Here is a 13,067-nt window from a genome sequence, read left to right on the forward strand (position 1 = left end):
GCAAGGGCCCCGCACGTCCGCCGTGTGTCCCACGCGGTGCTGCTCGCCCTGCACGTGCCGCCGGAGCGTCCTGCACCAGAGTGTGTCTTCCCGGTCCGGTCATCTTCCTGTGCGGGCCTTGCAGCCAAGACCTGCGACTCCCGGAGGAGGGCACCTTTGTGACCCACCTGGCTCTGTGTGGCTGCCCTGGCATCCCCAGAGAGACGCTTTTTATTATTAACTGGGGGCCTAAGGAGACACCTTCAAATACTATTATGGAATCATTTCATTAATTCTACTGTAGTAAATGAAACTATTTTCAGTCCCAGACTGCTTGGTGGTGTGTTTCTCCACAGCGCAGTTTGGCCTGGTCCTGTGTTTTTTTAATAATTCAGAATCAAATTAGTGGAACCAGTTGCCACCCCCCCCCACCTCTGCTTTTGCGGGGTTCAAGGAGAAGCACTGCGTGCTGAGGGCGGTGGTAACTCCTGTGCTGGTGTTGGGTCCTCGACTTCCCCTCCTCCTCCAGCCTGCGAGCCCGCAGGAGGCTGGGCTGTGGCCGCCTCAATCTGGAAGGGAGGACAAAGGTGGGGGCCTGGAGATGTGGGTTGGCTCACGTCCAGGTTCCCCACCCGATTTCCCAGCGAGACTGGCCGTCTCCATTTACCCCGCTCCCCAGATTTCTGCGTAGTCGCCGCCTGTGAACGCGCCCTTGCGGGCTGCCAGGTGAGAGTTTGGAGGCGGTGTTCGCTTTTCTCCTGGTTGTAGGGTACGTACCTGTGGCATGCGCCGAGAAGCTGCAGGTCAGTCGCGTCGAGTCTTCTTACTTGTATATCTTGCTTCATATGAAAGAAACTTTTTGAAATGAATGAAAAGTCTCCCCCTGTAAACAATGAGGAAAGATAGATGGACACTGTTAACATGAACATATGAAGAGCATTGATTGCGCTGGCGTCCATGGCGGGTCTGCATGTTAGCAATCAAAACCAGAAAATGGAATGGTGTTATTTAGTACTGAGAGAGACCAACAGAGAGAGATATTTTTTCATTAAATACATTAAAGTGATGAAAAAGTATTAATTTATATTTCGTTTTCACAGGGTAATATCTTATTTTTTATTGACATGATGACATATACAGAATTCAGAAAAGAAAATGTCCACAATGTACATTTCTTTTTCAACCATTATTATTCATTTCATATTGTGGTTATTACTGAAAATTATCTTTGACCTGAAGGGGGGGTGTTAACAAATAATCCTCTTTGGGGGTCCCATGCTCCAGGCACGCCCGGTTTTCTAGGGGAGACCAGCTCAGTTGGCCTCCTCCAGGAAGTGGAAGTAGAGCTGTTGTTCCGAGTTGACCCCACCTTGGACGAGGGTCTGGGTTCTGCCCCCGACGGTCCTCACTGCCCCCACCTTGGACGAGGGTCTGGGTTCTGCCCCCGACGGTCCTCACTGCCCCCACCTTGGACGAGGGTCTGGGTTCTGCCCCCGACGGTCCTCACTGCCCCCCTCCTCGTGAGGGCAGCTCCCTGAAGAGGGGCCGCTGTGAGGTTGACCACCAGTTCTGAACACCCAGGGATGGGGAGCTGGCAGGAAAGGGGACCTGGGTGGTCCTCAGCAGCCTCTTGCCTCGTTTCCTTTTTCGACTAATGAGTGTCCCCCTTGGGAAAGCAGAGAGAAAGGTGCATTAAATTGTATATTAAAAATCATGGGCCCTGGCCAGTTTTGCTCAGCGGTTAGAGCGTTGGCCTGCTGTCCAGAGAGACCCAGGTTCGGTTCCCGCTAAGGGCATGTACCTCGGTTGCAGTTTGTCCCCGGCCCAGGTTGGGTCATATGGGAGGCAGCCACTCGATGTGTCCCTTTCACATCAATGTTTCTTTCTCTCTGTCTCTTCCTCTCTCTCCCTCCCACTCTCTCTGAACAAAAAAAAATGGAAAAATGTCCTCAGGTGAGGATTAAAAAAAAAAAAATCATGGACTTTAGGGCTCAAAGGACCTCCGAGCCCTTCGTTTTACAGCTGAGGAACCTGAAGTTGCAAAAGATGAAGTAGGTTGTCCAGTCTTGTCTAGGCAGCTCCAGGAGAGCCAAGGCTTGTACCCAAGCCTCGTGCTTCCCAACGCTTCTTTCTGAATATCCTTGCACGGCCTCGCCTCACACTGTCCTCTGGGATAGCCTGAGGGTGTCCAGGGCAGAGGAGCTTCCCACGTGGCGCCCGCTGCAGGGCGAAAGCTGGTGCGTGAGGGCCCTTTCCATGCCGGCTCTGCGGGCTGAGAGCATTTCGGCGAAGGTGTACCACCTTCTTGTCTCTTTGGCTTGGCCGCCACCCACCTCTGCCATCCCTCTGCAGTTTTGCTGCTCAGAAGTATGTGCCCTGTGCTTCCTGCCTTTCTCGTTCCTGCTGTCTGATAGGAGTGACCTTGAGTCGCAGGCATGGTCTTGCCACCAGGATGCAGTCCTTTCTCGCCTCTCAGTGCCCTCTCCTGTAAAACAAGGCTCTCCTCCCCTGCTTTGAGGTAGCACTTTCCAAACAGAATTCATCCACACCAAATCAGGACTTCTGTTATGTCCAGACCCCACCTGGACATTAATAAATGTCTTCGTATTTTTAATGGACTCGTTTTTAACATAACTACCCTAGCTATATCCTAAGGGATTTATAAACAGGAAATCACATGGATGTGATACTTACGTTTTTCTAAACCACAAATAAATAGACTTACAACTATTAAAATAAAAATAAAATGTATCCATGTTCCACCTCAAGTCACCCTGTATATGTAACCAGGAAGTTGAAAGAGTGGAACTCCACTGAATTCAAGCAAGAAACAACTTCTTGTCCCTAGAACTGTACTTACTTTTTTCTGTCACTTGGATACAAGTTTGGGCAGGTCCTGTAACTCACAAGTAATAAAAAACCCTTCTGTTACTTTTAGTTCCAAGTGCGGTCATTGAAGGATCCACCCCAGTTTCATGGAACCACAGTTCCGTTTAACAGTGGAAATTCGGAGCCTCATTTCAAGTTCGGCTCCCTCCATCCCACTTCTGAGTGCTGCTTTGCCTGAGAAGCCTGAGTGGGGTGGGAGCCACCTGCAGGCCAACTCGCCCTCGCTGGTTTCTTCCTGTCTCTCAAGCCGGCCGCTGATGGTTCTCCGGTCACAGGCAGAGGGCCGAGAGGAGAGGGTGGGAAGCTCTTACATGAATAGAATCGGCACCATCTGGTACTAGTGCTGCCTGGGCAGGTGTCTGACCCTTTCCTCTGGTGGGACTGCTGCGCGTCTTTGGTCCCCCTCCTCCCGTGGACCACTCACCTGCAGTCATTTTCCCTTATTACAGGCAGCACCACCTCAGGCTGGCTGTGTGGCTCCCTCTCGGGGCTGGTCTCCAGCAGCCCACACTCTGCGGTCCCCCCAGTAGAACCCAGCTGGGCGCCCCGTGGCCCACACCTGCACCAAGGGAAACGGAGCTCTGCCATCTGGAAGCAGGCCCTGCTCACGACTCCTCCCGCAGGGCATCTCCCAGCCCAGTCTCCAACCATAAGGTGTTTCAGAGCTTCCGTCTGCAGCCAGTCCGTGTGCCCCAGATTAGCAGGGAGGCAGGTGAAGCTCTCCAAGTGACCCCTGGAGGCCCTTCTTACCTAGTTAGGTAGAGGAGGAAAGCAGCCAATGGCTCCGCAAAGATGGCCTTCTTCCTCCCTTCTCGAGGTGTGGGGAGGTGGGCTGGCTGCTCACTCTGGACGGTACTTGGTACTCATTGGTTGGTTGCTGACCTTTGGGGCCTCACATTAATCAGTGGGAGAACCCATGATCACGCACATTCTACCTTCCACCCATGTGACCACGACGCTCTGCTGAGGCAGCCCAGCCCCAGTGCTCCCAGAACCTTCCCTGGAGACACACAGGAGAGTCCTGCAGCGTGGCCAGTCCTCTGCCTTCAGATAGCATCTGATTGTCGGGCCCTGGCCAAAGCCCATTGGGATAGCGTCTCCGCTCTCTCAGGAGTGGATGAGCCAGACTCACAGGTGATGTCCATTCAATCCACAATTCAGTGACCCTGCAGAGACTCTATAAAAAGCAGCTTCACTTTTGCCAAGGCAGCTTCTAGGTTCTCTGACCTTCCACTGTGACATCTTTCTGTTTGTCACTGAACAGATAATGCCACGCAGATGGAGCTGGTGACAACGCTCCCGGAGGAGCCTGTTGATACATTTGGGCAGCAGTGGCCTCTTTTCCACCTTCAGTCTGTCTTCCGAGCACAGTAGCAGAGCTGGCAGGCGCTGTTGCTGCAGGCCTGTGGCAGGCAGAGCTGGTGAGGGCATCCTCTCCGTAACTGGCTGCATTTGCACTGGGGGACGGGGAGAAGCGAGCTCCTGCCCTTCTCACAGCAGAAAGGGGGTCATGTCAAATGGCTTCTTGTTTTCACAAATGGCTGGCAGTCCCTGGGGTCCTTTAAGAGGCATCCGTTAAGTAGCAGAAAGCCCCAGTGCTAAGGCAGAGAAATTCCTGAACGGAAAGTGCTGGGGACGCGTGGGGGCAGGCCAACTCCCCAGACCTGCATGGGAAGACCTGGTTCAGAAGGGCAGTGAGGAAGGCTCAGCCATCTGGACCAGTTTTATGGTTTTGGGGCAATATTACCACTGTATATTTTTAAATACGGTATATATTTAAACAGCTTTTACATACATTTCATTGTTCCCAATTCTAGCCCAGCACAGATAGACGGTGTCTATTATAACTAGGAAGTGATATTATCCTCTATTTATAAATCCATCCAGTTGCAAAAATAGGGTTGATGGCTCTTTCTGCATTACCCATTTAGCTTCTAAAAGTCTCCCAGTTTCTTTTTTAGGCCAACGACCTAAATTTTCACCTGACCAGATAATAAAGAATAATAAGCAACATGCTTGTGAATATTATTCCCTTTCAGTCACACCACACTTGAGTGCAGCCTTATACCAACTGCTCACACATGGCCACGGATGAGTTGTAATTTACACCGGGTGAGGTTCCATCAAGAATAAGTGTGGAGCTCGGTCCAGCAAAAGGAAGCAGAGTCCCCTATTTGTATTGCCCACGGGTCCATGGGAGGCAGGAGAGGGTGGTTCCCCATATTCTTTCCTCTACAGTTATTGAGCACCATCCTTTAGAGAGAAGGACTTGGGGAGGAGGGGTCAAAGGTGCACAGGGTCTGCTAAAGCCCTAGGAGGCCTCAGTGGGACACGGCGATGACACCCCACCCACACGCACACGTTACCTTGGGAGGTTACTTGAAATAAAGGACTGCAAAGACTTTAAGTTATTCTGTAATGTAAATTGTTTCTTCTTCACGGCTGAAATTCACAGAGATTTGCATTGTAGAACTTTATTTCTCATCTTGGAATAGAATAATCTTCCATCCTCTTTGAATCATACGTAGCCTTCAGGAGCAGGCAGATGAGGGTGGCTTCTTTTTGTCTCCCTCTACTTTTCTCCCTTCCTTTAACCTCACCACTTAGAGACCTTTGACTTTGTAGCCATCTTAAAAGGAAATTTGACCAACTATGACTATAACTTTTAAGGCTTGCACTCTTCTTTTATTTTGATTCAAATATACTCTTAGGTGAACTCAAGGACCTCAACCTCATTTGCTGGGAGCACATTGTGCTGGTGAATAACTCAGCTCCTGAAAGGAGGTGGGAAGCTGGACAGGACCATTCGAGTCTGAAGGAACTGGCCCATGCCTGAGACCCATCACTTCCACGGGCTGTAAATGGTTTGCTGGTCATGCGGTCTCTGTTCCCTCATCCAGCCAGTGTGTGTTTCCTGAGCACCTGTTCTGCAGGCCCTGAACGGCAGTGTCCTGCCCCTGTGAAGTTCGGTCCCACAGGGTGGCCACACAGTGCAGAGCAGCCCAGGCCAAGCAGGAAGATACTGGTAAAAGATAAACTGAGACATATTAAGAGTTTATTTGAGCAAAAATGTATTCCAGTTGGTTGGTGCCAAACAGAAGTGGTTAGGAGCCAGGAACAGACTTATAGAAAGGGCAAAAGCAAAGAAAGTATTACCAGCATTGTGGTTTTTGGGTTCCCCAAGATAGAACTCAAGAGGAAACCCCGGAGAAATTTCCAGACAGGTTTTATTAAGCTTGTGCCCTAGCACGGGGGAGGCAGCACAGAGGAGAGGTGGTCCTCCGAACTGGCCGGGGGCGGCTCCTGGGGACAGAGCGGGCTTGCACCAAAAGGCAGGTGTTTTGGAAAAGGTAGGTTTGTGGAATTTTCCATTTCTTGGTCAGGTGACTTCCTTTTCCAGCTCCATTGCCTGGTGACTACGTCCCACCTGCTCTGTGTGGGCAAGATGGCAGCGTGCTCACTATTGCCACCCCAGGAAGGTCGTATAGAGGTCAAACCTGACACCTGCACTCGCAGGTCACTAGTTTTCCACATCTGCAAGGGAGCAGGCAGGCAGCAGGTAGGTCAAGTCAGCTGCCTCTGATTGTGATAGGGAGCGGAAGGGTGGTGACATTCCTGCGGCCAGCTTATCTGGCTTTCCTTCTGGCCACCTGGTCTTGACTGGCTTCCTGGCCACTTGGTATTTTTTCATTCCCAGGCCAAGTCCCTGTGGTGTCTCATAAGGAGATTTCTTGATTGACTATAAAAAGCCTAGTTGGCTATTTGCGACTGGTTGTCCTGAGGATTCTAATTGTGTAACTTGAGGCACGTACAGGTTTTGTTTTGGTTTGCTTACATAGGACACCATGGCATAGAGCCACCACGGCCTGATGGCCTCCCCGTTTGATGTAACAATACCAACGGCACAGAGGATGTTACAGCTAACTCCACCTGGGTGAGCCAGGGAATGCCAACTTGTAAAGGAAGGAGGAAGGAAGGGCAAACATGGCCAAGCCAGTGGCAGGCCAGGTGATTGGGACATTGCAGGAGAGGTTTGGGAGTGGGGAGCCAGGTGGAGGCGAGGGAATACGGCTGACCCTTGAACAGCACAGGTTTGAACTGCGTGGGTCCACTTCTGCCTGGACTTTTTTCAATAAATACGTGCACTATTTTTTTAAGCATCAACCAAGACATATTTTACTAATTTTAGAGAGAGGAGGAGGGAGGGAGGAAGGGGTGGGGGAGAGAGAAACAAACATCAGTGTATTAGATCCCTGGTGTGGGGGCATGTACGGGGGGCAACCTTTCGGTGCATGGGACAACCCTCCGACCAACTGAGCCACACTGGCCAGAGCACCTCCAGTATTTTTGATCCACAGTTGGGAGTTGTGGGTGCGGAGGGGTGACTATATACGTTATCCTACGCCATTTTATAGGGGACTTGAGCATCCTTGGGTTTTGGTGTCTGTGCGGGTTCTGGAACCAATCCCCTACAGAAACCTAGGGGCAACACAGTTTCTGGGGAGTCCAAAGTTATATGCAGAATTTTTCCAGTGCAGGGGGTGGGCAGGGGTTACCTGTCGTAGTAGATGAAGCTGGAGAGCTTCCAGAAGCCCAGGTCTTGAAGGGCCTTGTTTACATAGCTGGGTAGGTGGTCTTTCAACGCCATGAGGAGCCTTTGAAGACTTCATACAGGGCAACTGCATCTTCAGTTCTGGAAGCTGGTAGCACTGAGGAGGGTGAGTAGAAGGGGTGAGAACCTAGAAACAGCGTCTCAGCCCAGGGCCTCTAGAAAGCAGGCCCTGAGCAACGATTTGAGTATTATCGGGGCAGGAGGTGCAAGCCCGGGGCAGTGAGGCCGAAGGAAAGGAGGAGACCAAGAGCAGTGAAGATGCTGTGACCATGCTGTGACCATGCTGGGGCCCTGCTCCCCGCTGCCACACAGACGCGGCACGGGCCCTGCACACGCCCTGCGCATGCTGGACTCCCTGGAAGTTTGCAGGGAGGACTCTTCCTTAGCAGAGCTAGTCTGCAGAACAGAGAAAACAGGGCGCTTTTATTTGCCCTGCTGCATTCTGTTCCCTACTTCTCATTGGCCCTGGTTCACCTCACGAGGATCTAGCACCCCTGTACTTCTGGGCTGCTGTTCAGGAATGGAGACCCCCATTTCCCATACCATGGAGTAGCTTCTTCCCCTCTGACAGTGGAGGGCAGCCCAGCTTGCATGACACCAAGTGAGGAGGAGAAAGAAGGGCAGGCAGTCGTCGGGAATCGGAGAAGCTTCCTACATTGTGCTACCGCGCAGACAAGGAGCTCGGCTCAGGGATCATGACAACCATTCAGCCAGGACGAGATGGACGCCAGCGTGAATGAAAGAGGCTGGCTGTAGAGAAAGATTTACAAGATCTTCATTCACTGGAGCTGACAAGTCAAACCCCAGCCTTTCAAGTAGTCATATCACGAAATAGCTTCCTGGCTAGTTTGGGGCGAGGCATCCTCCACCGCACTGTTTCTTCAATCATGATTCTTCCTTGTATCTTCCTAAAACCATGGAGTGGACCCACCTCTGTAGTGGTGGGAGGAAAGGTGGAAGCTACTGCTTTAACAGTGGGTAAAGTGTGTGATGGTCAGAATAAAGAAATCGGTCACAAGTGGCAGGCCCTTACTGCCAGCCCGCCGGAGTGGGGGTCAGCTGAGGCTCAGAAGCCAGGGCAGAGCGGGGACCACCCCGGGACTGGGCGGCACTGGAACCGCGGGCAGGGCCCTGCCGGGCTGAGCGCCCCACCGCCTACTCGGGGTGAGGACTGCGGCCGACGCCCACGCAGCGGGGCCCACGCGCGCCTGGCGGCAGGTGTGAAGCTCGCTGAGTTGCCTGTGCGGAGGGATTCCTGCCCACCCACTCGGCTCTTCCTGGAGCGCCCGCCCGCCCAGCTCTCACCCGGTGCCTCGTGGACCCACCGACTCGGCAGGGCTTCATAATTATTATTTTAAAATGGTCACATGGTGCCGTTTGGAGGAGGGGACGCGGGGCCCAGGAAGAGTGTCCGCAGTGGGGAGCGGGTGGTTGCCGAGGAGAGAAGCGGACAGCATCCACTGCGGCCAAAAGCTCAGAGCACCGCCCTTTGCCAGAAACCGCAGCCGCACCCCTGGCTCCCCAACAAGAGCCACGGGCTCGGGCCCCCCCGCTCTGCGTTCACCGCTCCCGCCGCGGAACCGCACTGTTCGGGACCGAACCGATTTCCTCAGCTCTGCAGAAGCTCTGGAAATCTCCCCGCAACCCCCCTCCCTGCACACCCTCCTTTGCCTCGCATCCAGGTGGACTTAAATTTCAATCCGTTTGATGAGTTGTTTTTATCATAATGGGAATAGAAATGGACCTGGAGACTGAAGGCAGGATGGAGGCAGTTCTGGGCGCGGCTGGCTGGGCTGCTGTGTGTGGGCCCGGTGCCAGCCCCTGGCCTGCGTCGCAGCAGATAGGCACACAGTTGTCCTTGACCTTGGTGTCTTAAGTCAGGGCCAGAAAGCTTCCTAGGGAGTGATCTTGCCCCAGTTCTTGGGTCAACAGGGCACCTAGTTTCTAAAGGCAGGGGGCGGGGTGTGCTGGGAAATGCCCTCTCCCTGCCACATCCATCCCCCACTTTGGCCTTCCTGTGCGGGGCAGTGGCGCAGGCTTTGAAGTCACACGCTGCCTTTGTCTTTCTCTTGATCGCATAAATTTTAATTTTTCTATCTTATTGTGAAATATATTAACTCTAGCAAGTCCACCACTCAGCTTTATAGTTTGCAGTGTTTTTCTTTAATTAGAGAAGTGATATATTACAAATATTATGAAAGCTCTGTCCACCTCCCTAAATGCTCGCTTTCTCCCTCCATCCTCAGTAATTATCCAGACGTTGGTGTCTGTCACCCCCATGCATAGTTTTGTATTTAACTATAAACGTCCATATGTAAAAATCTTGTCCGTATGTGTTATATTGAATAGCAAGGCTTCGCATGGTTAAAAAATGGCATTGAGCCATACAGACATTTTTGCAGTTGGTCCCAACGCTACTGCATGCTTGAAGAAACTGTGGACGAGTTGCCTCACCTGTTTGAGCCACACAGAGATGTATTAAGATGCTGGTTGTATTCATCTTGACACAGTCCAGGTGAGCAAGGATCAAGCCCTAAAGAGAAGGAGACAAATTTGATGTTATGGAAGCAGAATCAACAGTGCTTTGTGAGTAATTTTCCGTATGGGATGACAGGTGTGATTCTTGCACAGGTAGCTGACTGGGAGGTTAACACCAGTCACTGAGATCAGGGCGTGTTGGGGCAGTGATGCTGCTGGGGGTAAATGGGATGAGTCCCTCTTTGACCTGCGGGATTGGAAACCCAGCAGCGCATGTAAGTTCAGGAGCTGGCTTTTTGGACCTGAAGTTCAGGCGAGGGTTCCGAGCTGGAGATTCCTCGCTAGGTTCCTTTAGCATCCAGCAAGCATGGACTTTGGGAAGTGGGGCAGCTCGGTGTGAGTGGCCCCCATGTCACTTTTACCTGGAATCCATAACATGATTCACTCCTGCAGATTTCTGCAGGACTCTGGCACGTGGCCGCAGGAGACCTGGGGGGATCACCTAGTGGCCATGTCACTTTCAAAGGCTAGAGTTGTGTTTGAAACATTTCTTTCCTTCTAATAACCTGTGATTTCCTTGTTCATGGAATTACTTGCCTTAGAATTAACAAGTTCAGAGACTTTACTAGGTCCTGCATTGCTCCTTTGTATTCACCTGAACCTGCCCCCTTGTACTTCGAGGAGCCGCGGGATTGCTGGCAGTACCGTGCATCCCAGCATTTGTTCAGTCTCAGAATCCTCACTGAGAGTCTCTCTGCAGAGCGTTCTTCTCCAGGACGCCAGGCGGACCACTCATGTTCTCCTTTGTCACTGCAGGCCTGGCTCAGGGGCCTCTGGTTCATCGTCACTAGTTAGCAGCTGGTTTTCACTGGGAAATGTCTCCTTTTGCTCGAAGGAAAGATGCCTTCCGCTGCCCCTGCCCCAGCCCCTGCCCCAGCCCCTGCCCCTTCCCCTTCCCCTGCCCCAGCCCCTGCCCCTGCCCCTGCCCCAGCCCCTTCCCCTGCCCCAGCCCCTGCCCCTGCCCCAGCCCCTGCCCCAGCCCCTGCCCCAGCCCCAGCCCCAGCCCCAGCCCCTGCCCCTGCCCCAGCCCCTGCCCCAGCCCCTGCCCCTGCCCCTGCCCCAGCCCCAGCCCCTGTCCCTGCCCCTGCCCCTGCCCCTGCCCCAGCCCCAGCCCCAGCCCCAGCCCCTGCCCCAGCCCCTGCCCCTGCCCCAGCCCCAGCCCCTGCCCCAGCCCCAGCCCCTGCCCCTGCCCCTGCCCCAGCCCCAGCCCCTGCCCCTGCCCCAGCCCCAGCCCCTGCCCCAGCCCCAGCCCCTGCCCCTGCCCCTGCCCCAGCCCCAGCCCCTGTCCCTGCCCCTGCCCCTGCCCCAGCCCCTTCCCCTGCCCCTGCCCCAGCCCCAGCCCCTGCCCCAGCCCCAGCCCCTGCCCCTGCCCCTGCCCCAGCCCCAGCCCCTGTCCCTGCCCCTGCCCCTGCCCCAGTCCCTGCTAACAGCCCAGTGAAATGTCCTGGCAGACCTCCTTTTGGATCACAGGAATCCAACCAGAGTGGCTCAAGCAAAAGTGTGGGTTGGGAGCCAGTTTGTTGTTATAAAGATCCGGAAAGACCTGGGGAATGGAGGGTAAGGAGCGGCTGTGAATGGGGTGCGGCCCAGAAGCAGCTCTGGCCCTGGTTCTCTCTCCTCTCTTCATCTCCTTTCTTCCTCCTCTTCATTTTCTTCTTCTCCTTTTCCTTTCCTTCTTCCGTCCCCTTCCTCCTCACTTGCAGGGGTGATATCTAGGCCCCAGGCCCTCTCTGGTCCCTCTATCACCAGCTTTCTTCTCCTTTCCTCCTTTCCTTAAGCTCTTACCTCATTCTCTTCCCATCTCCACCCCCCAAAACTGGCAGCTGGCCTTTAACTTGTATTTGAACTTGTATCTGGCCTATAATTGCCCAGACTGCAACACTGAGTGACCTTTTTTGCTCGAAAGCCCAAGGCCATCTGGCAGCAATCTCTCTGTGGACGGGATTCGGAGCTTCTCCGAGAGAGGGGCTGGTTGGCTGAGCTCCTCAGCCCCTCTTCCTGAGCCGGGACCCAGTGTCCCAGGCTGCTGGCCAGAGAGGACTGGGTCCCCCTGGTCAGGCACAGCCTGGGCCGGTCAGCAGTGACAGGGTGCAGATGGGGATGGAATCTCTGGGAAGGGATTTGTGGGGGGAGGAGTTATCAGGTACAACCAGTACAAGAACTGTGTCATAGAACCCCTCAAATGAACTTACACCAGGGTGGTGATCCTACATTTGGCTCACACTCTGGATGGGACGTCATGGCTTATAAACTGTGCACAGGTGACTGCACTAGGTCAAGGGTGTCCGTCTCTGAGGGGACGGATGTACTGATTTCCAGCCACACCGAACAGCGTGTGGAATTAGCTCTCAGTCGTCCTTCATTGTGCTCACACGTTAGGGTGCAGGGGGGGCTCGGTGAGTTCGACAGTCATCCTGGAGAGCATGGCCATACTGTTCTCCGGTCACAAAGACTTGACATGTTATTTGAGACATATACCCCCAAAGCTGGGAGCCCTCGTAGTGTTCCTCACCAGCACAGTGACTGGCAGAGGGCAGACCCTGAACCCCGCGTGAGGGCCCACCCCCTGGGCGGCTCGCCCTCGGGGCCACACGCCTGCAGCCCCTGTGGTCACAAACTGGCCTGGAGTGTCCGAAAACAGGCTCAGACATGAAAACCTCGCGCCACTTGTATACAACTGGGAAACATTACAGAACTTGAATCTTTAAAATAAAATTTTAAAAAAGGCAGCCCACAAACCCAGCTTATGCAACTTAGCGACCCCGAGACGAGCAGAGGAGAGCGAGCCTGATTCCGCTTCACAGGTGGTTTTGATTTAGAAAATGTGCCGAAGAGGTCTCGTTTTGCTGCTAATAAAAGTGAAACTACTCTCGAATGTTTCAGGGCTCATCAGAGTTTACATGTACTCTCTTTTCCACTTTTGTCTACCTGGATAGTCTTCTCTCTCCATTTCCTGAGTCAGTCACTGTGTACTGTGGGAAACTGTCCTCGTGATGCAAACTACGTAGGATCCTGTTCTGACAACAGGAGTTAATCATCACTGGAAATA

General features: G+C 53.3%; 1 protein-coding gene across 7 annotated transcripts in view; it reads left to right on the forward strand.

The window, feature by feature from the left end:
• MGAT5 (alpha-1,6-mannosylglycoprotein 6-beta-N-acetylglucosaminyltransferase) overlaps positions 1-13,067 on the forward strand; it is a 295,024-nt gene that overhangs the window by 238,405 nt on the left and 43,552 nt on the right. The gene's annotated exons all lie outside the window — the stretch shown is intronic.

The sequence above is a fragment of the Molossus molossus genome, unplaced genomic scaffold (genome assembly GCF_014108415.1).
Source record: "Molossus molossus isolate mMolMol1 unplaced genomic scaffold, mMolMol1.p scaffold_m16_p_11, whole genome shotgun sequence".
Taxonomy (NCBI): domain Eukaryota; kingdom Metazoa; phylum Chordata; class Mammalia; order Chiroptera; family Molossidae; genus Molossus; species Molossus molossus.